Genomic DNA, 24838 nt, shown 5'->3' with positions numbered 1-24838 from the left:
CAAGGGTAAACAATTCAAAGCATTGGCTTATCCCTTAACAATCAATGAAAGACATGCTACAGATAAATTTAGGATTCTCTTGATGGAGAATGAATGTGACAGGAACAAGGTAGTACAACTATGCTATTTACAATTCTGTTTTGACAAATACCTTGTTATTGATAGTTACTGCTATTTGCAACTCTGTTTTAACAAATACCTTGTTAGTAAAAGCTACCGTTATTTACGACTCTGTATGAAAAATACATTTTTATTGCTAGTTAAGGTGGATCTGAAGTACGTTCTATATATTAACCCTGAAATGTACATAGTGCCACCGGGAAATAGCTAGTGTTAATGCAACATTATATTAAAGAGGATATAAATGGTGGCTCTCAGATTAATAAAAGAAAAACTGTAAGACAAATTTTTCCACCTGACTTATGGATATTCAGTTCACTGGAACTGTATTCCAGCAGACAAGTATTTTTATTTTTGCATCTGGCATTCATGAATGGAAGAATTGGTATAAAGTGATGATCTGTCATAAATGGAATAATAATTTTCTAAGATGAAATGGTTAAATTATAATATATATATGTACATATATATATATATATATTCTTTAGAGAAAGTCTGTGATTTGAATTTGTATATATACATACATACAATCATTTGTGGCAAGCAGATGAAATTTATGTGAAACAAAACCAAAATGGATCACACTATTACCAAAATAAAGGCCTAATTTAAAAAAAAAAGCCAAGAATATATTTAATTGAAGCTTTTTGTTTTCAAAACATATGCAAGGATAACTTTTCAACACTGACCCTTGTGTTCCAATTCTGCCCCCCTTCATTCCACCCCCTTCATTAGATGGCAAATTATCCAATATATGTTTAACATGGTAAAATATATATAAATCCAATATAAGCATAGATATTTGTACAACTATCTTACTGCACAAGAATCAGATCAAAAAGAAAAAAAATGAGAAAAAATAAAATTCAAGCAAATAATAACAAAAGAAATGAAAATGTTCAATTCCCACAGTCCTATCTCTGCAGGTAGATGGCTCTCATCAGCACAAGATCATCAGTGGAACTAGCCTAAATCATTTCATTATTGAGAAGAGCCACATCCATCAGAATTGATCATTATATATTTTTGCTGTTGCTTCATACAATGATCTCCTGGTTCTGTTCATTTCACTTAACATTAATTCATGATAAGTCTCTCCAGGCCTCTCTGAAATCATCCTGCTGATTGTTTCTTTTAGAACATATATAGAATACAAAATCAATGAAAAAGGCAACCTGGAGTTAATATAGCAGGTCTAGGTCTTTATGCAGACACTTTAGCACAGATTAATTATCCTATAGCAGCATATGAACAAATTGCCGCTGCTGCTATCAAAGGATGGGGCCCCCTCCCAGGAAGGCAAGGAGAAGCCTTCATGAAAATAGAGCAAGGTCCAAATGAACCCATTGCTGATTTCGTGGGATGTAGGCAAACAGCTGTCATACAAACTATTGGTGAAAATGCAGGAACAGGAATTATGAGATAACTTACTAAAGAAAATGCTAATGAGGTTTGTAGAAGAATTGTACTAGGACTAACCAAGGATACTCCTTTAGATGAAATCATAAGATGATGTGCCATAGTGGGCACAAATATCTTTTATACCCAGGCTATGATGCAGACTTTTCAAGATCTGAACATGGGAAGAGCGTCCCTTTTGGCAAAGGACTTCCAGAGAGAATCATCAATACTTTCAGTGTGGTAAAGTAGGGTTCAATGTTGGCATAGAAGACAAGATGGAAGAACAAGACCCAAAACCCTATGTCCAAAATGCAACGGAGGCTTCCATTGGGCATCAGAATGTAGATTGACTCAGGGAAAGAAGAGGCAGGGCCCCAGGCAAAAAACACTTGGAGCATGATGGCAGCCAATCTTACAGTCAAAGAGTCTTTAGAAGTTCAGTACTCTGACATGATCAATCAGCCGAGAAGCAACCTGATGGAAGAAAGGGATTACAATTGGGGATGCAGCTAGGAATACTGAGAAATTCTCTGAAGAAGTGAAATATGCCCCTGTCCAGGCACAGTAGGGTTGACCATTTCACCTCCTGAAAGTACTTAGAAAACAAAACAGTATCTATCCATACACTGATTTGGTAAACTGGAGAATGTGCAACTAATATCCCAGTCACTAATACAGGTAGACAATGTGTGACTTATCAACCAGTAGAAGTTGTAGCGAGCTGTCGTCTCCAGAAGCTACTGGATCGCTCTCTGGGAAGAGATCTGCTGTGTCTACTCAAATCTCTCAGACAGATTCTTCTTCCTGTAGTGAACCGTTGTCTCCAGGTAGTTGCTGTTAACTCTTGTCCAGAGAAGTGACTTCCCTTCCTGCAGAGAGCTGCGTCAAGCCAGATGTAGTGCAGAGTCTTCTCCTCTTCCTGGAGTGGTGTCCTCTTTTATCCTCCCAGAGAATGGGCATGGGATAATGCAAGGGCTTCTGGGAAGAACCACTTCAGCCAATGAGCTTGCTCCTTCTATCAAGTCAACCTGAGTTCTCACCTTGTAATTGTCCAGACAACCTGAATTCTCACCTTATCACTGTCCAGACAACCTGAGTTCTCACCTAGTAATCCTAACATCTCCCCCTTTCTTTTGATTTAGAACATAGGATAGTCATGACCTTGAAACATAAATCCATCAATATGGGAGGCATTACACATAATTACATAGATTACATAAGCACATAGTAACATAATACATGCTAGAAGTATATAACAAATAACATGATAAAATAATCATAAATTGAAAATTTATAAATGTCCATAAGTCCATTGTCCATTAGTCTCATCTTGTGTGAGGAAGTCCAATGATTCCTGCTGGTTTTAAAGTTCTTTAACAGTCTTTTTATTAGCCATGCTCTTTCGGTGTAAGATGTTTCTTAGATCTTCTCCTTTATTTTGAGGTCTTTCTCTTTTTCTGTCTCTCTCTGATGGACAAAGCGAATATGACTTGTTGGCACCCATCTGATTTCTTCTCCTGTTGAAGAAATACAAGCAAACCCTCTCTCCCAGCCAGCCAACCTATCTAATTTCCTTCTATTTACCACTTTTTAAATCTCTTCTCATCATCTGGCAATTACATTGGAATTGTTTGCACTGGACACAGCCCTGTTGGTTTAAAAGGCCTGTATTCTCCCCAAGTGAAATCCATTTTTGCAATCTGATTGCCTTTTGGCTGACTGATTGGGTAATCCCTTTCTGCCATGTGATTGCTTTTCTGCTGGTTGATTAAATCAGAGTCCTGGCCTTCTAAAGGTTCTTTGGGTGTAACATCAGCTGCCATCATGCCCCAAGTCTTTTTTTGCCTGGGGCCCTGGACCTGGGCCCCTCATCCCATTTCCCTGAATCATTCTATACTCTGATGCCCAATGGAGTCCTCTGTTGCATTTTGGACATGGGGCTTTAGGTCTTCTCTCACCCTGTCTTCTCACTGTATCTCCATACCTACACTGAGCTCTTAGATGCCCAATTTTTCCACATTGAAAACATCGCCGAGTTTCTCTAGAAGTCCCTTGCCAGGAGGGACCCTGCCTTTCCACATTCATCATTGTCCGGGTGTAAAAAGCATTTGTTCCCACTGTAGCACAGCATCTTATGATCTCCTCTAAAGGAGCATCTTTGTCTAATCCCCATATAATTCTTTTGCAAATCTCATTGGCATTTTCCTTAGCCAGATGTCTGGTCATTATTTCTGTAGCTGCATTTTCTCCAATAGTTCTTTTGACAGCAGTTTGCAAACGTCCCACAAAATCTGCAAAAGGTTCATTGGGACCTTGCTGTATTTTAGTGAAAGCCTCTCCGCGATCTTTCTGTCCAGGGAGGACACCCCAAGCTTTTATTGCAGCCTTAGCAATTTGTTCATATATTGTCATGGTATAATTAATCTGTTCTGAATTCTCTCCATACTGACCTTCACCAGCTAAGTGCTCAAAAGTGAATTGTGTGTTAACTCCTATTTCCAAATTGCATCTGACTTGAATTTTACGTAATTCATGAAATTCCGCAAGCCATAGCAAATTTTCTCCAGGTTGCAGGCATGTCCTTGCTATGGATTTCCAATCATTCGGGGTTAGGACTTCATAAGACAAACCATCTAGTAACATTTTAACATAAGCTGATGTAGCCCCATAAAGGGTACAACCTTTTTTCAAATCCTTAATTTTATTCAAATCTAAAGGTGCATATCTTCTCCTTTTATGACCTACAGAATCAATATTTTCAATCACAGGATATGCATGTATAAAATCACTTATATCCTGTCCTTCTTTCTTAGCTTTAACCAATGATTTTTCTAATCTTGTCATAGGCTTATGCTGCTTCACAGGCAATTCTGTTTGTGTTTCTGCCTCTTCCCCTCCTTCTTCCTCCACCTCTGAAGGTGGAGTTGATGTGGGCCTGTCAATAATCTGTTCTCTAGGCAGGGTTGAAGCTTCTTCAAGAGAATCATACCATAATTCCTCATTTAAATCCTCTTGCTCTAGGGCAAGATCTTGATCTTTCCTTTTTTCCTCACACTTCCTCCTCTGTTGATTTTTAAAACTTTTCCTTCTCCTACAACTTGCTTGATAGTTTAAGGCTAATTGAGCTATGTTGTAGATATAAAATACTTCTGCAGAAATTGAACAAGGCCCATTTTTTGCATGAAATTATTTCATTTCAAATCCCACTAGCTTCCATTTATCTACATCTATCTTTTCTTCCTCTAAGAACCAAGGGGATGTGCGTCTTAATGCAGCCAAGAGTTTAGCAATCTGTACCCAGGTTACAAGTAAACTCTGCTCCTCAATTATCTTGATTATACTCTCTATAGTACCACTCCTGAATGGAGCTGAGGTTGCGTCTGGGGCTGAGGTTGAGTCGGCTGAGGTCCAGGGATTGAATATAGCTAACATCTGCCCCATTTCAGCTATAAGAGATTCCTGGTTTAGCCCTTAACAAGTTAAGTTCCTTATTTATCTATTAGCACGCTCACTTAATCTTTAACAAAGTTTCCTCGTTACTCACGGTTCTGGGTCAGAGAGACTGAGATCTGGATGGGAGGCTTTTCCACTGGAATCAGGACCGTGTCTGTCCCTGTTCGGGCACCAAATTGCGAAGGTCTGGACTAGCTCCTCTTGTCAGGATAAGCAAAAGTCCTTGCCCCACGTGTGGACGCCAATTGTAGCGAGCTGTCGTCTCCAGAAGCTGCCAGATTGCTCTCTGGGAAGAGATCTGCTGTGTCTACTCAAATCTCTCAGACAGATTCTTCTTCCTGTAGTGAACCGTTGTCTCCAGGTAGTTGCTGTTAACTCTTGTCCAGAGAAGTGACTTCCCTTCCTGCAGAGAGCTGACTTCCCTTCCTGCAGAGAGCTGCGTCAAGCCAGATGTAGTGCAGAGTCTTCTCCTCTTCCTGGAGTGGTGTCCTCTTTTATCCTCTCAGAGAATGGGCGGGGGATAATGCAAGGGCTTCTGGGAAGAACCACTTCAGCCAATGAGCTTGCTCCTTCTATCAAGTCAACCTGAGTTCTCACCTTGTAATTGTCCAGACAACCTGAATTCTCACCTTGTCACTGTCCAGACAACCTGAGTTCTCACCTAGTAATCCTAACAAGAAGTAATAGCATCAGGTTTACTGATATATACTCCTGATAGGCAATCTGGTGATATTTACCCTGATTTTTACTCCCAGCAACAGAATCTAGGAATATTCTGGACTTCAGCATTATAGCTGACTGTCCCATGCTCACTATCTATGTAAATGGCATACCATTGAAAAGGTTGGTAGGCACAGGTACAGTGACAATTGAACCAGTCATAGGCCAAAGATTAAGGCAGACACCTATATGTCTGGCATAGGAGGATCAATAGCAGCTGAAATTAGTGCTACTCCTTTTATCTGGATACTTGCAGGTGAAACAGGTGTTTTTACTCCTTTTGTAGTTGAAAAAAAAAATCCCCATAAATCTATGGGGAAGAGACATAAAAGGATTATAAATGAGTACTTCAGCTTTTTAGGAAGGGCTGCTGTTGAAGGCCTGCCTGCACACTCACCTATTCCCATTCAATAGGAAAGTGATATATACCCTATGTGGGGTAGAACAGTGGCTCTTAACAAGTGATAAAATTCAGGCTTAATTAGATATAGTACAGGAGCAACTTGGCCAAGGACACTGTTCCCCTGTATTTGTTGTAAAAAAGAAATCTGGAAAATGGAGGATGTTGACCGATTTAAGAAAAGTAAATGAACAGATTTAAGAAAAGTAAATGAACAGATAGAAACAATGGGAACTCTTCGGCCTGGACTACCATCTCCTATTCAGTTGCCTAGAGAATGGGCTTTTTGTGTTATAGATATTAAGGTTTGTTTCTATTCTATCTCTCTGGATAAGGGGGATATGAAAAGATTTGCTTTTTCAGTACATGTCAGTTAATTTTGCTGAGCCTTATAAAAGTTATGAATGGACAATTTTGCCACAGGGAATGAAAAATAGCCTTTATTATGTGTCAAATATATGTGGTTGGTACTCTTACTCCAGTAAGAAAAGCATTTCCAAAAGTTATGTTGTTACATTACATGGATGATATCTTGGGGTATGCACCTGAGCAGCAAATGTTAGAAGCATGTCTACAAAAGATCATAGAAACACTAATAAGGAACTACAAATTGCATATAGCTCCAGAAAAAAATTCAAAAACACACTTCTTTTAAATATTTAAGATATGAAGTATATCCTAAGGTGCTTACAATACAAAAAACTTTCTTTAGGAACAGAAAAGTTGAATACCTTAAATGACTTTCAGAAATTGACAGGAGAGATCCAGTGGATTGGTCCAGTGTTAGGCTTAACTACCTATCAATTACAAACATTATATAACATTTTAAGGGAAGATACTGCTTTAAATTCAGCACATCAGCTTACAAAAGAAGCTCCAAAGTCCTTGAGAGAAGCTGAAGTGGCTTTATCCAATGTGGTTGAAAGAGTTACTCAAAAACTCTTGGAAATAACAGTTTTTGCTACCAAAGAGACACCCACAACAGTCCTTCATCAAGTACACAATGTGATTGAGTAGGTGAACCTCCTAGCACAACCAAACCAAAGCCTTACTTCTTACCCAGTGTTTATGGCTAAAATCTTACTCGTTATTAAGCAAGTAAAACAATGATCTAGGATAAAACCTGACAAGATATACACCTTTTATACCAATACACAAATTAATGTATGCTGTAAAAACCCCCCAAAGTGGCAAATTTTATTGGCCATAACTCCAAATTTTACACACAGGTCTCCATTAAAGATAACTCAGCTATTGCATAATTGGGAACAGAGTTTCAAAGAAAAGATTTCTAAGGTTCCTCTTAAAGAACCAACCATCTTTACAGATGCATCCAAACATAACATTTGTGCTGTGTACTCTCATGACTTAACTATAAAGAGAATAGTCAAAACTCCTTTTCAGTCCACTCAGCAGAATGAATTGTATGCAATCATGCTAACTCTTTGTAAATATAATATTTGATTCAGCCTATTTAGTAAATGTGGTACAAAGATTGCTATAGCCCAAATAAAATTTGTAACTTCTAGTATATATCATCTCTTTAAGGAACTTCAAGAGCAAGTGAGAAAGCATCTAGGTAGGATCTTGCACATCTACTCTCATAGTGGACTTCCAGGTCCTATTTTTTTTTATGGAAATTCAAAGGCAGATTGCCTTCTAACCATGTTAGCCAATACGCCTTTATTTCAAGAAGCTAAAGGATCTTATTCTGAATGTCATCAGGCTGCTTAAGTTTACATTTCCAATTTGGGATAACAAAAGAGGAAGCTAGGAGTACAGCAAAAACTTGTACAGCTTGCCTTCCTTTCCACACTCCTACACTCCCTCCAGGGAAGAACCCTCATGGTTTGAGACCCAATGAAATTTGGCAAATGAATGTGGCCCATTGTAAGTCTTTTGATCATCTGTCTTTTATCCATCTTGTAGTAGACACCTTTTCAGGATTTACTTTTGCAGTATCAGCAGCAAAAGTGACTGCCCAAGTAGTCAATTTCTCATACAAGCTTTTGAAATTACGGGTGTGCCACAAGCAATAAAAACTGATAATGGACCTGCATATACTTCTAAACATTTTGCACACTTTTGTGCACAATATCAGATTTTACACACCACTGGCATACTTTTTAATTCTTAATTCTAACAGGCAATAGTAGAGAGGAGAAACAGAGACATCAAGCTACTCCTCCAAAAACAAAAGAAAGGAGTGGCTACAGGTAACCCTAGAGAACTTCTAAATTTAGCTCTTTGTACACTTAACTTCTTGATTTTTGATAAAGATGCACTAGCTCTGGCAGACAGGTTTTGTAACCCACCAGAAGGGCAGTGTCCAGTGCGAGCACCTTCATTACCTTGAGGTAATTGCCAGGTGATGTGGTGAGATCGAGAAAGTGGTGAATGGAAAGGACCTGATAGGTTAACTGCTTGGGGGAGAGGGTTTGCTTGTATCTCTTCAGATGGAGAAGGAATCAGATAGGTGCCAATGAGCCGTATTCACCTTGTCCATTGGAGAGAAGTGGAGAAGACCTTTGAAACAAGGGAAAAGATCCAAGAAACAGGAGGTTGTTCCATCTCTGACTAAGTGCCACTGAAAAAGCATGACACTGAAAGTCAAAAATTGTCAATGAGACTGCTTCAGGACTTTAAAATCTGCAGGAATCATTGGATTCCCTGACATGTGAAGTAATGAACAATAGATTGGTTTTGGACTATCTCTTGGCTGTTGAAGGAAGTTATGTGTGATTGTTATTTATATACCCTCTTTCAAGACTTATGGACATATATAATTCTTCATGATGATTAATATTGTTTGTTATATCACTACTAGCTGTGTTATATTACTATGTGCTTGTGCAATACCTCCTATGTTGATGGATTTATGTATACCTGTTTCAAGTAAAACCCTTTAGCCCAAAGGAAACCTGCTAACAGTATCTGGTTTGGTGTTCTCACCTCCCTGAGAAATTAGGGAGGGCATGATCACCTTTTTTTTTTTTTTTTTTTTTTTTTTTTTTTTTTTTTAGTATTTTCACCTCCTTTCCTGAGAAGTCAGGGATAGTGTAACCAGTGTTCTAAAAGAAAAGAAAGCAGGAGATGTAGAGGGTGGGAACTCTGGAGAAGTATACTTGAAATAAGGATACTTACAACAAGGTGTTAACTCAGTGGAATTGATGAGATGGTTCTCTAGTATACATATACTTAGTACTTAGCATGGTGATGTAATGGTTCTGTAGTTCATACACAATCTGTATGATGTAATGATATCATTGTAAGAGGGTATTTAAGAGCTTTAAAGACTGAAATTAAACATTCCATTTTTGACCATTCTCCTGGTGGCTGTCCTGCCTCATGTACTCCTCCAATAAGATCAAGATTGGGTCAGACTGAGACAGGAGTAAAGGAGACAGACTGTGAAGGAGACAATAAAGACTCTAGACTCTATTCCTGACCATTCTCATGGTGTTTATCCTACTGAGACTAAGGCCCATCTGAAGCTTCTCCAGAAAGCTAGTCCAAACATTACATGTGAAGAAGTTAGATGCTTTTTAGTGAATCCTTGAATTAAACTACAATGGACTGCTTCTACAAAAAGTGTATTTCCAATGCTTTATCACATTGTAGAAGTAGCTGTTGTGTTTGTCTTCCATGTGTTTGTTAAGATCCATTCAAGATGAGATATTAAAAAACAAAAATTAAACTGTCCATGCCTCAAAAAGATTGCAGTCCTAGTACACAATCTCTGGTGTTCTACTATATTAGAAAGTATGGTCATAGTAAATGAATTTGTATACAACCTGAGAGATAGATAGACAATATAGAATGGTTTACCAAAAGCAGGCTTCCCACTAGATGTCAATGCCATAAGAAATTGGGAGATGGCATGAATCACACCATTTTTAGATACCTAAATGTGAGAGTCTTACTCAGTGGTTAATGAGTCAACACTTTACTAAAGAAAATTAACCACATCAATAAATTTTCAGTATGAATAAAACTAGAAGAAACAAGGAATGGGAGGATGGTGCACACAGTCTTTTTCTTGCACAGATAATTAAAAGAGTTGGCAGAGTTTGTATCATTATATACCCAATGGAAATTAACAACAAAGCATCAGACATCTGGCCATTATGTCTGTGTTCATGGTAAGTATTAGCAAAAAAAAAATGTCATGAAGATAACTCAGTTCATTTGTGAACATATGTTGCAAAGAATGAGGGAATAGATAAATTCTACAAAGTTCTAAATAAGATCCTGAAAACTACATTAACATCTTAAAAAATCCAGAACAAATTTACAGAAGAGGATAGTAGGGGAGAAAGTGTGTTGGGAAATTTGCTTTAGGGTTAAAATATGAAAAGACCAAATATTTTTTGACCTGCACAAAAGGCTCATGCTTCTGTAAATCATGAACACTTCAAAGACAATGTAGTTTTAGAAGATGAGCACTAAAAAATTATCACAAGAAAAAATCAGAAACTCCCTTAACAGACAGGATGACAAGTTAGCATTGTGGAAGTGAATTTCAGCAAGACTGACTTGTTAGAAGACAGCTCAAAATCAATAGCAAATTAAAAGAAAGGATAAAGATAAAAAATGTAATCACAGCAGCAAGTTACTAACAGTTAATAAGAAACTCAAAATAAAAAAGGGAAAGTTATCTCTATCAAATGTCTCTATTTCCTATAAAAGTTTGCCATGAGAAAATGATAAAAAAAAAGCTCAGAAATTATTTTAGCAGACCACCAAACACTTAGATGTTTGCTAATCATGCAACAATGCTCAATATTTTGGATGGCTGAAACAGTAATAAAGAGATTCAAATGATCACCAAGTTAGTTTTGCTCTTTCTAAACTTTCCTTCTCTAATTCTACCTATTTACAGCTGCCCAAATAATCTTCCTAAATGATTCCCTACTATTTCCAGGATAAAACTCTAAATTAACATATAAAAACATTTTGTGTCTAATTCTGACCTGACTTATCAGACTTATTTCAGACAATTCCTCATCAACATTGCTTATGCCTCTATAGACATAGGCATTCATTCAAACTATTTCATCTCCTGTCTCTAACTTTATACAGACTGTCTTGAATGCTGTGAATACACACTCTTTTTCTCTGACTCCACCTTTAAAAATCTTAGCTTCCTTTTAAGCTCCATGCCCCAGGATCATCTCTTGTAAGAAGCCTCCCAAGTTATTAGTGCTTTTTCCTCTCTAAAATTATCTTGTGCTTATTTATCTATGGATATGGTATGAGCGCTTTGAGGGCAAGAATTAGTTTTCATTTATTTTAATGCCTCACAAAATACATTAAACACAGAATGTATCTAATAAAGTCTTGTTATATGGCAGTTATGTTATAGAATAATTTCTATGCAAAATAGCATAAAAACATTATCCACATATATGATCAGAAAAGCACAGGCAGAGCCAAGATGGTGGAGAGTAGCCAAGTTTTTATTTGAGCTCTTCATGACTTCATGATTTCCCTCAGATCAAGCTTCTGAAGGGGTTTTCAAGTGACAGAACCCACAAATATTTAGAGTGTAACAAATGTGTAGCAGAAGATATTTTGGAAGAACTTCAGGAAAAGCTGTCTCAATCAAGTAATAGGGGGAGCAGAGGGAGTTGCAGGCCAGAACAGGCATAGTACAGTGCAAGAGACCCAGGGCAGAAAGGCATCCATGTGCTGGGGGAAATCTAGTGGGAAGCTCATAGCCAAAATACAACTGTGTTTGCAACTCTATCCTGGTTCAAAAACCAATGGATGAGCAGATTAACTGTGAGACCTCCATCACAAGTGCAAATGACAAAAAGTGAGCTCTTGTACCCCAATATAATGTGGAACTTGGCCATGCCCACCTAGCATGGGAATGAAACCCACAGCATCAGCCCCAGGGCAGTGTGAAGCTACTGCCCCTTGGAAAGGAAGCTTGGAACAATCTCCCCTTTGCTCTAAGAGTAAAACTTATCCTTTAAAATGAGCATAAAAGCAAAATAAGCTCTAACATAGATAGCTTTTATGGAGACAGGGAACAGATCTCAAACCCTGGGGACACTAATGGCAAAACATCTCCAGATGAACCTCAAAGAGTGATATAAATTGGTCTAGACTTCATAAGATTTTCTTGGAAGAATTCAAAAAGAATCTTAAAAGAGAGTTAGAAGAAAATGAGAAAAGGAAATGAGAGCTCTGGAAAAGGAAACTGAAATTGTCTGAAGAAAAACACTTTTTAAAGAGTAGTTTTGGCAAAATGGAAAAAGAAAACAACTTCTTGAAAAACAGAATTTCTGAAACAGAAAAAGAAGTTAATGAACAAAACAACTCATATAAAAGTTCAATTGACCAAATGCAAAAGAAGATAAAAAAGCTAACTGAAGAAAAGAATTCACTAAAATTTGGAATTGAACACATGGAATCAAATGATTCAATGGGACATCAAGAATCAGAGAAACAAAACCAAAAAATTTAAAAAAAGAAGAAAATACCTCCTTGGAAAAACAATTGACCTGGACAATAGATACATGAGAGAAAAAATCTAAGGATTATTGGACTTTTTGAAAACCACGATTAAAAAACAAAAACAAAAACAAAAACAACAACAACAAAAAACACCTTAGAAAACATCTTTCAAGTAATCATCAAGGAAAACTGCCCTAATGTCCTAGAACTGGAGGGTAAAATAATCATTGAAAGAATCCAAAGATCACCTCCTGATCTTTGTTGTATCAGAAGTTGGAACAGAAAGCTTTGCAAGGGTCAATGCTGAAAAATTACTCATGCATATATGTTTAAATAAAAAGCTATAATAAAAAAAATAATATTTTTTTATTATTTTTTATTATAGCTTTTTATTTACAACATCGTTACATGGGAAGATGACATATTTAACTCTTGAGAACTTTATATTTATTAGGGGTATATTTAGAGGCTATATGTCTAATTTGTCTTTATTGTAATGATATATAAAAGAATATATAGATGGAAAAGGGAAAGAAGAAGCAAGGGGAGATGAAATGGGGTAAATTACATCATATAAAGAGGCAAAAAATGCCTATTATAGTTAAGGAAAAGAAGGGCGGGCGAGGGATGAGCATTATGTGAACTTTAATCTCATTGGATCTGACTCAAAGAGACAACATAAGACATTTATTTTAGTATAGAAACTTGTCTCATCCTATAGAGAAATAGGAGGAGAAAGAGAAAAGGAAGAGAAATAGTAGGAAGACCCAAAAATAGAAGAGGAAGGAGATAAGAAAGGAGGTGTGGCTGTAAAAAAAGAGGGTAGATATTTGAGAATGTTGGTGGTCATAAGAAAAACTGTGGTGAGGAGGGAAAAGGGGGAAAAGAAATATATAACTTGGGGAAAATAAGATGGTGAGAAATAGAGAGTAATTTTATCTGTGAATGTGTATAGAATGAATTCTTCCATAAAATGGAAGGGGAAAGCAACTGAATTAAAAGTCAGAATCCTACAATATATTGTTTACTAGAAACACATTTAAAGCAGAGCAAGATATACAGAATAAAAATAAAAGGGTGGAGCTGAATGTACTATGCTTCAGCTGAAGGGGTAGCTGAGGATCTCACATAAAGCAAAAACAAAAATTAGATCTAATTAAAATAGATAAGGAAGAAAACTACATTTTGCCAAAGGGTGCCATAGATAATGAAGAAATACCAGTACTAAACATATATGCACCAAGTAGTATAGCATACACGTTCCTAGAGGAGAAGTTAAGAAAACTCCAAGAAGAAATAGACAGCAAAACTATATTAGTGGTGGCTCTCAACAATGCTCTATCAGAACTAGATAAATCAAACCACAAAATAAATCAGAAAGAAGTTAAAAATGTAAATAGGATTTTTTAAAAGTTAGTTGTGATAGATCTCTGGAGAAAATTGAATGGAGACAGAAAAGAATATACGTTTTCCTCTATAGTACATGAAATCTCTACCAAAATTGACCATATAATATGGCATAAAAAACTTCTAAATCAAATGCAAAGAGACAGAAATAATAAACGTATCTTTTTCAAATCATGATGCAATAAAAGAAGTGCAAAAAAGAACCCTGACCACAGAAAGCTACACTCACAATAAGATAGATCAAAACACAAACTCAGAAAAGGACAACAAAATCAAAATGTGTATGTGTCAAGCCTTAATGGGGAAGTAGGAATTGGTCTCAAATTCAAAAAGTCCTCTAGGAAGAACTCAAAAAGGATTTTAATGATTATGTAAGAAAGATAGAAGCAAGCTTAGGAAAAGAAATGAGTTTAATATGAGAGAATTATGAATAAGGACTCCACAGCCTAAAAAAGAAAGTACAAAAACTGACTGAAGAAAAAATTCTTTAAAAGCAAAATTGAAAGACTTCTGGGGGGAGAGCCAAGACGGTGGAGATGACACGCGTTTCTTTTTGTCCTTCTCTACAACCCTCACATTAATTATGAAATCCAACCTCTGAATTAGCTCTGAACTGGCAGAACCCACAAATATTGAGAGTACAACAAATTAGCAGCAGAAGATAATTTTGAAGATCGCCAGAAAAGGACTGTTTCAATTGGAATCAGGAGGGAGGCAGCCAGCAAATGACAGTGCAGAGAGCCCAGTGTCTTGCAGCGGTGCAAACTCTGCAGGTGGACTCCAACAGGCTAGTACAGACTGCATGGCAGAGAATCTACAGGGAGGAATCTACAGGAACCTACAGCAGTGTTGGCCTCTCTGCCCTGGTTGCAAGCCAGTAGATCAGCAAAGAAGTTATAAAACATCCAACACAAACACAAAAGATCAATAGTGAATCCTGAAATACCAGAATCTCATGGGACCTGGCCATGCTTATCCAGCACTGGGACTGAATCAGCACTGACCCAGTGCAGCCCAGCAGCTTGGAAAACCCCTCCCTAAGGTCATTTAAGAGACATTAACTTTTTTTTTTCTTTTTTATGAGTAAAAAAGTAAAGAGGACTCTGACAATACAGAGCTTCTATGGTTAAAGAGAACAGATTTCAAACCCTGAAAAGAATAAAGGCAGACTGTCTCTAGATGAAGCCCCCAAAAGTGATGTAACCTAGTCCCCATCACACAAGGCTCTCCTAGAAAAAAATTAAAAAAGAATCTTAAAAGAAAGCTCGAAGAAAAATGGGGAAAGGAAATGAAAAATTTGCGAGAGAGTTTGGAAAAGGCATATAACTCCTTGAAAGATAGATTTGATAAAATGGAAAAAAAAAGCAACTCCCAGAAAAACAGAATTTGTGAAATGGAAAAAAGAAAATAACTCCTTAAAAAACAGAATTTGTGAAATGGAAAAAAAAATCTCTATAACAAAAGCACTAATTTAAAATTTTAATTGGACAAATATAAAAATAAGTAAAAAAAGTAACTGAAGAAAATAATTCACTAAAATTCAGAAGAGAACAAATGAAAAATGAATGATTCAATCAGACAACAAGAATCAGTCACGCAAAGCCAAAAAAAAAAATGAAAAATATAAAAAAATGTAAAATATCTAATTGGGAAAACAACCGATCTGGAAAGTAGATCTAAGAAAGACAATTGGGCTTCCAGAAAAGCATGATGAAAAAAAGAGCCTCAACACTATCTTTCAGGAAATCATTAAAGAGAACTGTCCGGATATCATAGAATCAGAAGGTAAAATGACCATTGAAAGAATTCACCAAACACCTCCTGAAAGAGAGCCCAAAACTAAACCCCCAAGAAATATTGTGGCAAAATTTCGGACCTATTGGACCAAGGAAAAAATACTATAAGTAGTATATTTGCTTCCATTTTGTTTTCTTTCTCAGTTTTTCTTTTTCTTCCTTCTTGATCTGGTTTTTCTTGTGCAACAAAATAATTGTATAAATATATATACATATATCAATTCTAACATGCATTTCAACATATTTAACATGTATTGGACTACCTGCCAGCTAGAAGAGGGGATGGGGGGAAAGGAGGGGAAAATTTGGAACAAAAGTTATGCAAGGGTCAATGTTGCAAAATTACCCGTGCATATGTTTTATAAATAAAAAGCTTTAATAAATAAATTAATAAGTAAATAAAAGCAGAATTGACAAAATGGAAAAGGAAATGCAAAAGCATACTGAGGAAAAAATTCCTTAAAATTAGAACTTGGCATATGGAATGAATGATTCTTTATCTTTTGTTTCTTGCTAATTTTTTAAAGTTGAGCTCTACACTGATGTTTAAAGGGCAATATCCCTGTAAAGTTTAGCTCCCTGAAAGGCTCAGAATCAGTTAAAGTCGAGATAAGCAAAAGTCCTCACCCCACATTGGGCACCAAATGTGATGTTATGTTTCTCTAAGTCATGAATTGTTTTCTTGGGGACACATTTTCTTGGGGAGCTTCTGGAGGCAGCCTTGGCTTTAGTTCCTGTCAGAATATCTCCAGCCAGCGTCTGTCTCTAGCTTCCTATGAATCCAAAGCCTCTAGCCAGCATGAAAGTAGAAGTGAGAATGAATCAGACTCGGCCTCCAAGAGTGTGGGATTGTGGGTTTCCCAGAAGTCAATCTTAGTTGTGAATCTCCTGGAAGTCCATCAGCAGGCTTTTCCTTTAGACTTGTGAATCTGCTGGTCTTGCAAATCCACTGAATCCTGGCTCTCTGAATCTCCTCCAGCTTCCTTGAAATTCTCCCCTTGACTGACCCCAGACTCCCAGAGAGTGGGCTTTTATATCCTCCCAGTGAATGGGCTTGTGGGTACTCCCTGGGCTTGTGGGAACTCCTTAAAAGTATGCTCTCTTAAAGGTGGGAAGTCTGATGTGTGAACCAATGAGTGAGCTCCTTTAAAGGTGTAAACTCCTTTAAAGGTTTGAACTCCTTTAAAGGAATGAACTCAGTATATAAGTACCTTGTAAGTTATAAGTACCTAACATGTCTCAAAGTAAAAAAAAAAAAAAAAAAAAAGGAAAAAAGGCCCACATAGACACATTATTTATGGCACTTCTGTTTTGTGGTGGCAAATATTTGGAAATTAAAGGAATGCCAATGAACTGAGAAATATTGACCAAGCTGTTGTGTATTAATGTAATCAAATGCAGTTTCTGCATAAGAAAAGATAAATGAGGCATTTCAGAAAAATAAAAGAAAATAAACCATGACAAATGTTAGAGGGGATGTGGGGAAAACTGTAAAACATTAATATGAAATGATGCTAAGTAAACTGAGCAGAACCAGGAGCAATAATGATCAAAGATTAACATTTTTAGCAGTACAATGATGCAAGACAATTCCAAAATGGCATACACATGCAGAGAAGGAACTATGAATTCTGAATGCACGCCACAGCAAACTATTTTCACTTTTCCATTATGTTTTTCCTTTGGCCTGACTCTTCTTTCACAACATGACTAATATGCAAATATGTTTAACATAATTATAGGTGCATAACCTATATCAGATTTGCTACTGTCTTGGTGAGAGAGTGGTGAAAAGAGACCTAAAAATTTGAAACTCAAAATCTGAAAAAAGTGAATGTTGAAACCATCTTTATATGCAGCTTGAAAATAAAATACTAAAAGAATCAACTTTTAGTTAAACTTATCGTAATAATTTGTATTTGACATCCATATTTACATGAGAGAAAATTCACATGGAAGTTATTTTATATACAAACAACATTTCTTCAGATTACTATTAAATAAGATCTTTAATAATTTTTAGAGACTTAAAGACTTAATTCATTTTCTTTTCCAGCATTATTGGAATATTTATGATGGCCAAGTATCTGCTAAATACTATACTTCAAGTATATAAAACAAAACACCTCTACGTAATAGAAGAAAAATAAAATATTTTTTAAATCAGAGTAAAAGAATAAAAACATTACTTTCAAAAAAAGTATTATTTGTTTAACCAATATTTATGAAAATGTATAGCGAGAATAACAGATGAGACATTTTGAACTTCTTACATTACCATTATGACCTGTATCACCAAGAGATTCAAGTTTTGGAAAATGCAAGTGACTGTGGGGGTTTCCCAGTCTACTAAAGGAAAATGAAAACATTCAAAATTCACTATGCTAGATGGAGGCAAGATGGTGGAATAAAGACAGGAAGTTGCCCAACTTCTCCATCAAATTGCTCCAAATTCCTCTTTATATAGAGGATAATTCCTCTAAACAACAACAAGGTTCAATGAAAATTGAAAATTGGAAAAAAGGTTAAAAATTTCAATGAAACAGGATTTTCATGCATTCCTGATGAAAAAGATTCTGGAGAAGCATAAAAAAGTAATCAGGAAAATAATATCATGAGTGACTTAATAAAGTTTGTCTGTTCACATTTCCTCCATGAGAGGATAATACTTGTAACTCATTAGAATGTTCAATTGTGGCAGCTGAAGGCATGAGTGTTAGTTGAATGTAAAGGAATAATATTTCTTTCAAATGATGTAATTAAGGGGTGAGAGGAAAATATACTGGGAGAAAGGGAAAGGAGAAATGGAATGCTGCAAATTATGTCATTGAAAAAAAGAGGCAAGAAAAAGCTTTTACAGTGGAGGAGAGGAGAGGGTGAGTGGGTGAACCTTACTTTCATCAGAATTGGGCTCAAATAGGAAATAACATACATACTTAATAAAGGTATAGAAGTGAATTTTAACCTGCAGGAAAATAGGAGGGGAATTAGATGTGGGAAGCAGGGGTGAGGAGGATCATAAAAGAGAGGGCTTACTGAGGGCGACAGCGGTGAGTAGCAAAACACTTTTGAGGAGGGAGAGGGTGAAAGGAGAGAGAATAAGTGGGAAGAAATACAATTAGCAATAGTAATTGTAAAGAAGAATTTTTGAAGCAAGTTTCTCTGATGGAATACTACTGTTCTCTGGAAAATGATAAGCAGGATGCTATCAGGAAAATAAACAAAAACAAAATTTGGAAAGTCCTCTCTTTACAAAATGAAATATACTGTATACAAAGTAATAGCAATGTTCTGGGATGACAATTTGTAAATGACTTTGTTATTGTCAGTAGCTCAATCATTCAAACCTACACGGAATGACTTATAATGAAAAGCCTATCCATACCCTTAGAAGGAACTGATCAAGTCTGAATATAAATTGAAGCATTCTCTATTACTCAGTCTCTCTCTTTATTTTTAACTTAATATTTCTTAAGGGTTTTTATTTTCATTAGGGTGCAAGATCTAAGTTTTCCTTTACAACTTGACTTTTACAACTTGAAAAAATTTAAAATAAATTCATAGATGTTTTCTTAATTGTGGATGGGGATAAGGGAGAGAACCTAGAACTCAAAAATCATAAAAACAAATGTAAAAGGACTTCTGGCCAAGATGGCGGAGAGGCACAACACATCTGCTTAAGCTCAGTATTTTCTCTCAGAATTTATTTCATGACAATCCTTGGAATTAGTGGACCGCAAAAAAACCCCCACAAATAATTACCACAGAAGAATTCGCCAGGAAAGGTCTATTTTTGCTTGGGGGTGGGGATGAACAGAGAGGGCGCAGACTGAGGGCAAGCAACGAGAGTGAGGTAGGCAGCTCACATTGCACAGACTGGAGGTGGGAGGGATGCAATCTCTGCCATTTCTGTGCAATGACCTTTACAACAGTGTGGATATTCTGTCTTGGCACAAGCCAGGATCAGCAGAGAAGCTGTAAAAATAGGAGGTAAAGACTATAATCCAGAAAAGCTAACATCTCTCAGGACCTGGCCACCCCCACCCTGAATGATTCAGTACATTCTTTTTTTTTTTTTTTAATACAGCATTTTTTTAAAATTAATTTTTATAATTATAACATTTTCTTTAGCAGTACATATGCATAGGTAAGTTTTTTTTTTGTTTGTTTATTTATTTATTTTTTTTACAACAATATCCCTTGTACTCCCTTCTGTTCCGAGTTTTTCCCCTCCTTCCTTCCACCCCCTCCCCTGGATAGCCAGCATTCCCATACATATTAAATATCTTATAGTATATCTTAAGTACAATATATATGTGCAGAACCGAATTTTGTTGTTGTTGTTGTTGCAAAGGAAGGATTGTATTCATAAGGTAAAAATAATCTGGGAAGAGAAACAAAACAAAAACAAAAACAAAAAAAAACAATGCTCAAAGTTTAAACTCATTTCCCAGTGTTCCTTTTCTGGGTATAGCTGATTCTGTCCATCATTGATCAATTGGAATTCGATTAGCTCTTCTCTATGTGGAAGGTATCCACTTCCATCATTGTTGAAGTGTGTAATGATCACCTAGTTCTGCTCCTTTCACTCAGCATCAATTGATGTAAGTCTCTCCAAGCCTCTCTGTATTCCTCCTGTTGGTCATTTCTTACAGAACAATAATATTCCATAACATTCATATACCATAATTTACCCAACCATTCTCCAATTGATGGACATCCATTCATTTTCCAGCTTCTAGCCACTATGAAAAGGGCTGCCACAAACATTTTGGCACATACAGGACCCTTTCCCTTCTTTAGTATTTCCTTGGGATATAAGCCCAGTAGTAGTACGGCTGGGTCAAAGGGTATGCACATTTTGATAACTTTTTGGGCATAATTCCAGATTGTTCTCCAGAATGGTTGGATTCTTTCACAACTCCACCAACAATGCATCAATGTCCTAGTTTTCCCACGGCCCCTCCAACATTTATCGTTATTTGTTCCTGTCATCTTAGCCAATCTGACAGGTGTGTAATGATATCTCAGAGTTGTCTTAATTTGCATTTCTCTGATCAATAGTGATTTGGAACATTCTTTCATATGAGTGGAAATAGTTTTAATTTCATCATCTGAAAATTGTCTGTTCGTATCCTTTGACCATTTATCAATTGGAGAATGGCTTGATTTCTTATAAATTAAAGTCAATTCTCTGTATATTTTGGAGATGAGGCCTTTATCAGAACCTTTAACTGTAAAAATGTTTTCCCAATTTGTTACTTCCCTTCTAATCTTGTTTGCATTAGTATTTTTAGTTTGATGTAATCAAAATCTTCTATTTTGTGATCAATAATGGTCTCTAGTTCTCCCTTGGACACAAACTCCTTCCTCCTCCACAAGTCTGTGAGGTAGACTATCCCATGTTCCTCCAATTTATTTATGATTTCGTTCTTTATGCCTAAATCTTGGACCCATTTTGATCTTATCTTAGTATGTGGTGTTAAATGTGGGTCCATGCCTAATTTCTACCATACTAATTTCCAGTTTTCCCAGAAGTTTTTGTCAAATAATGAATTCTTATCCCAAAATTTGGGATCTTTGGGTTTGTCAAACACTAGATTGCTATTTTTTATTCACTATCTTGCCCTGTGAACCTAACCTATGCCACTGATCAACTAGTCTATTTCTTAGCCAATACCAAATGGTTTTGGTGACTGTTGCTTTATAATAGTTCTAGATCAAGTCCAGCCAGACCACCTTCACTTAATTTTTTTTTCATTACTTCCCTTGAAATTCTCAACCTTTTGTAGTTCCATATGAATTGTGTTGTTATTTTTTCTAGGTCATTAAAATAGTTTCTTGGGAGTCTGATTGGTATAGCACTAAATAAATAGATTAGTTTAGGGAGTATTGTCATCTTAATTATATTCGCTCGGCCTATCCAAGAGCACTGAATGTCTTTCCAATTATTTAAATCTGACTTTATTTTTGTGGCAAGTGTTTTGTAATTTTTCTCATATAATTCCTAACTCTCCTTTGGTAGATATATTCCCAAATATTTTATATTATCGACCGTTATTTTGAATGGAATTTCTCTTTATATCTCTTGCTGTTGGATTGTGTTGGTAATGTACAAAAATGCTGATGATTTATGTGGATTTATTTTGTATCCTGCAACTTTGCTAAAATTCTGAATTATTTCTAATAGCTTTTTAGCAGAGTCTTTGGGGTTCTCTAAGTATACCATCATGTCATCTGCAAAAAGTGATAATGTGATTTCCTCATTTCCTACTCTAATTCCTTGAATCTCTTTCTCGGCTCTTATTGCCAAGGCTAGAGTTTCTAGTACTATATTAAATAGTAATGGTGATAGTGGGCAACCTTGTTTCACTCCTGATCTTACAGGGAAAGGTCCTAGTTTATCGCCATTACATATGATGTTTACTGAAAGTTTTAAATATATGCTTGTTATTATTTTAAGGAAAGTCCATTTATTCCTATACTCTCAAACATTTTTATTAGGAATGGATGTTGGATTTTATCAAATGCTTTTTTCTGCATCTATTGAGATGATCATATGGTTTTTATTAATTTGATTATTAATATGGTCAATTATACTAATAGTTTTCCTAAGATTAAACCAGCCCTGCATTCCTGGTATAAATCCCACTTGGTTATAGTGTATTACCCTAGGGATGATTTTCTGAAGTCTATTTGCTAATATCTTATTTAAGATTTGAGCATCAATATTCATTAAGGAAATTGGTCTATAGTTTTCTTTCTCAGTTTTTGATCTACCTGGTTTAGGTATCAGTACCATTTCTGTGTCATAAAAGGAATTTGGTAGGACTCCTTCAATCCCTATTTTTTCAAATAGTTTACATAGCATTGGAGTTAGTTGTTCTTTAAATGTTTGGTAGAATTCACCTGTAAATCCATCTGGTCCTGGGGACTTTTTCTTAGGAAGTTGGTTATAGCTTGTTCTATTTCTTCCTCTGTTAATCTGGGCAAGCTATATTTTTGAAGATATTCTTCCATATCATTTAAGTCATCGAATTTATCGGCATAAAGTTGAGCAAAGTAGCTGCTAACTATTGTTCTAATTTCCTCTTCATTAGTGGTGAGTTCACCCTTTTCATTTTCAAGACTAAGAATTTGCTTTTTCTCTTTCCTTTTTTTAATCAGGTTTACTAAGGGTTTGTCTATTTTATTGGTTTTTTCATAGAACCAACTCTTAGTTTTATTAATTAATTCAATAGTTTTTTTACTTTCAATTTTATTAATCTCACCTTTTATTTTTTGAATTTCAAGTTTCGTGTTTGTCTGGGGGTTTTTAATTTGTTCCTTTTCTAGCAATTTTAGTTGTAAGCCCAATTCATTGGCCCTCTCTTTCTCTATTTTATGCAAGTAGGCCAGTAGAGATATAAAACTTCCCCTTATTACTGCTTTTGCTGTATCCCACACATTTTGGTATGATGTCTCATTGTTGTCATTTTCTTGGGTGAAGTTATTAATTATGTCTATGATTTGCTGTTTTACCCAATCATTCTTTAGTATAAGATTATTTAGTTTCCAAATATTTTTTGGTCTATTTTCCCCTGGCTTTTTATTAAATGTAATTTTGATTGCATTGTGCTCTGAAAAGGATGCATTTACTATTTCTGCCTTACTGCATTTGATTTTGAGGTTTTTATGCCCTAGTATATGATCAATTTTTGTATAGGTTCCATGAACTGCTGAGAAGAAAGTATACTCCTTTCTGTCTGCATTTAGCTTTTGCCAAAGATCTATCATATCAAACTTTTCTAGTATTCTATTTACCTCTTTGACTTCTTTATTATTTATTTTGTGGTTTGATTTATCTAATGCTGAGAGTGCAAGGTTGAGATCTCCCACTATTATAGTTTTGCTATCTATTTCTTCTTGCAACACCCTTAAATTTCTCTTTTAAGAATTTAGATCCTGCACCACTTGGTGCATATATGTTTAATATTGATACTGCTTCATTATTGATGCTACCCTTTAGCAGGATATAATGCCCTTCCTTATCTCTTTTAAATTGATCAATTTTTGTTTTTGCTTGATCTGAGATGAGGATGGCTACTCCTGCTTTTTTAGTTTTGCCTGAAGCATAATAGATTCTGCTCCACCCTTTTACTTTTAGTTTGAATGTCTCACCCTGTTTCAGGTGTGTTTCCTGTAAACAACATATAGGAGGATTCTGACTTTTAATCCAGTCTGCTAACTGCTTCCTCTTTATGAGGCAGTTTGTCCCATTCACATTTATGGTTAGAATGATTAATTCTATATTGCTTGCCATCCTATTAACCCCTGCTTATGCTTTTCCCCTTTCCTTCCCTCTTACCCCCCTACCCAGTATTAAACTTGTGAGCACACTTGCTTTTCACAGCCCTCGTTTTTTAGGATCCCTCCCCCACCTTAAAGTTCCTTCTCCTATTTTACCCCTTTTCCTCACAATTTCTGTATTCCCTTCCCCTTAGCTTACTCCTTCCCTTTCACTTTTCAATAAAGTGGAAGAAGTTTCACCATAAATCGAATATGTCTATTGATAGACACTATGTTCATCTCCCTCCTTTCTTTCTCTCAGATATAATAGTTACCTTTGCCTCTTCATGAGATGTAGTACCACCACTTTACACTTTTTTTATGATATAATTTCCTTTCCACCTCTAGTTTCTAAGACAAATTGTAGATATGTTCTTTGCATATTTTTTTGGCAGAAGTATAGTCTCAAGATTTCTTTTATACCTTTTTAGAAATCTTTTGAGTTCTGTATTTGGAGATCAAACATTTTATGTAGGTCTGGTTTTTTCATCAAGAATAGATGGAATTCATTTATTTCTTTAAATGTCCATCTTCTTCCCTGGAAAACGATGCTCATTCTTGCTGGGTAAGTTATTCTTGGCTGCATACCAAGTTCCTTAGCCTTTCGGAATATCATATTCCAGGCCCTTCATTCTTTTAATGTGGACGCTGCTAGATCCTGGGTTATCCTTATTGTGGCTCCTCCATATCTGAATTGATTTTTTCTAGCAGCTTCCAATATTTTTTCCTTTGTCTGATGGTTCTTGAA

At 36.0% G+C, this 24838-nt stretch overlaps 2 protein-coding genes across 4 annotated transcripts in view; one reads left to right on the top strand and one right to left on the bottom strand.

Moving 5' to 3' along the window:
- The window catches only part of LOC141560987 (uncharacterized), a 423935-nt gene that overhangs the window by 168281 nt on the left and 230816 nt on the right, over positions 1-24838 (top strand). The gene's annotated exons all lie outside the window — the stretch shown is intronic.
- LOC141560986 (ADP-ribosylation factor-like protein 13B) overlaps positions 1-24838 on the bottom strand; it is a 102509-nt gene that overhangs the window by 1983 nt on the left and 75688 nt on the right. Inside the window, exon 8 of one of the 3 annotated variants that reach the window (XM_074299858.1) lies at positions 19440-19737. The exons of the other annotated variants lie outside the window; for them this stretch is intronic. The gene's annotated coding sequence lies outside the window, so the exon portion shown is untranslated. Of the gene's footprint in view, positions 1-19439; positions 19738-24838 lie in introns of those variants that run through there. 3 annotated transcript variants of the gene reach the window in all.

Source organism: Sminthopsis crassicaudata, chromosome 3 (genome assembly GCF_048593235.1).
Source record: "Sminthopsis crassicaudata isolate SCR6 chromosome 3, ASM4859323v1, whole genome shotgun sequence".
In the NCBI taxonomy this organism is placed as follows: domain Eukaryota; kingdom Metazoa; phylum Chordata; class Mammalia; order Dasyuromorphia; family Dasyuridae; genus Sminthopsis; species Sminthopsis crassicaudata.
The sequence above is the reverse complement of the archived record's forward strand: the minus strand, read 5'-3'. Positions and strand labels throughout refer to the sequence as shown.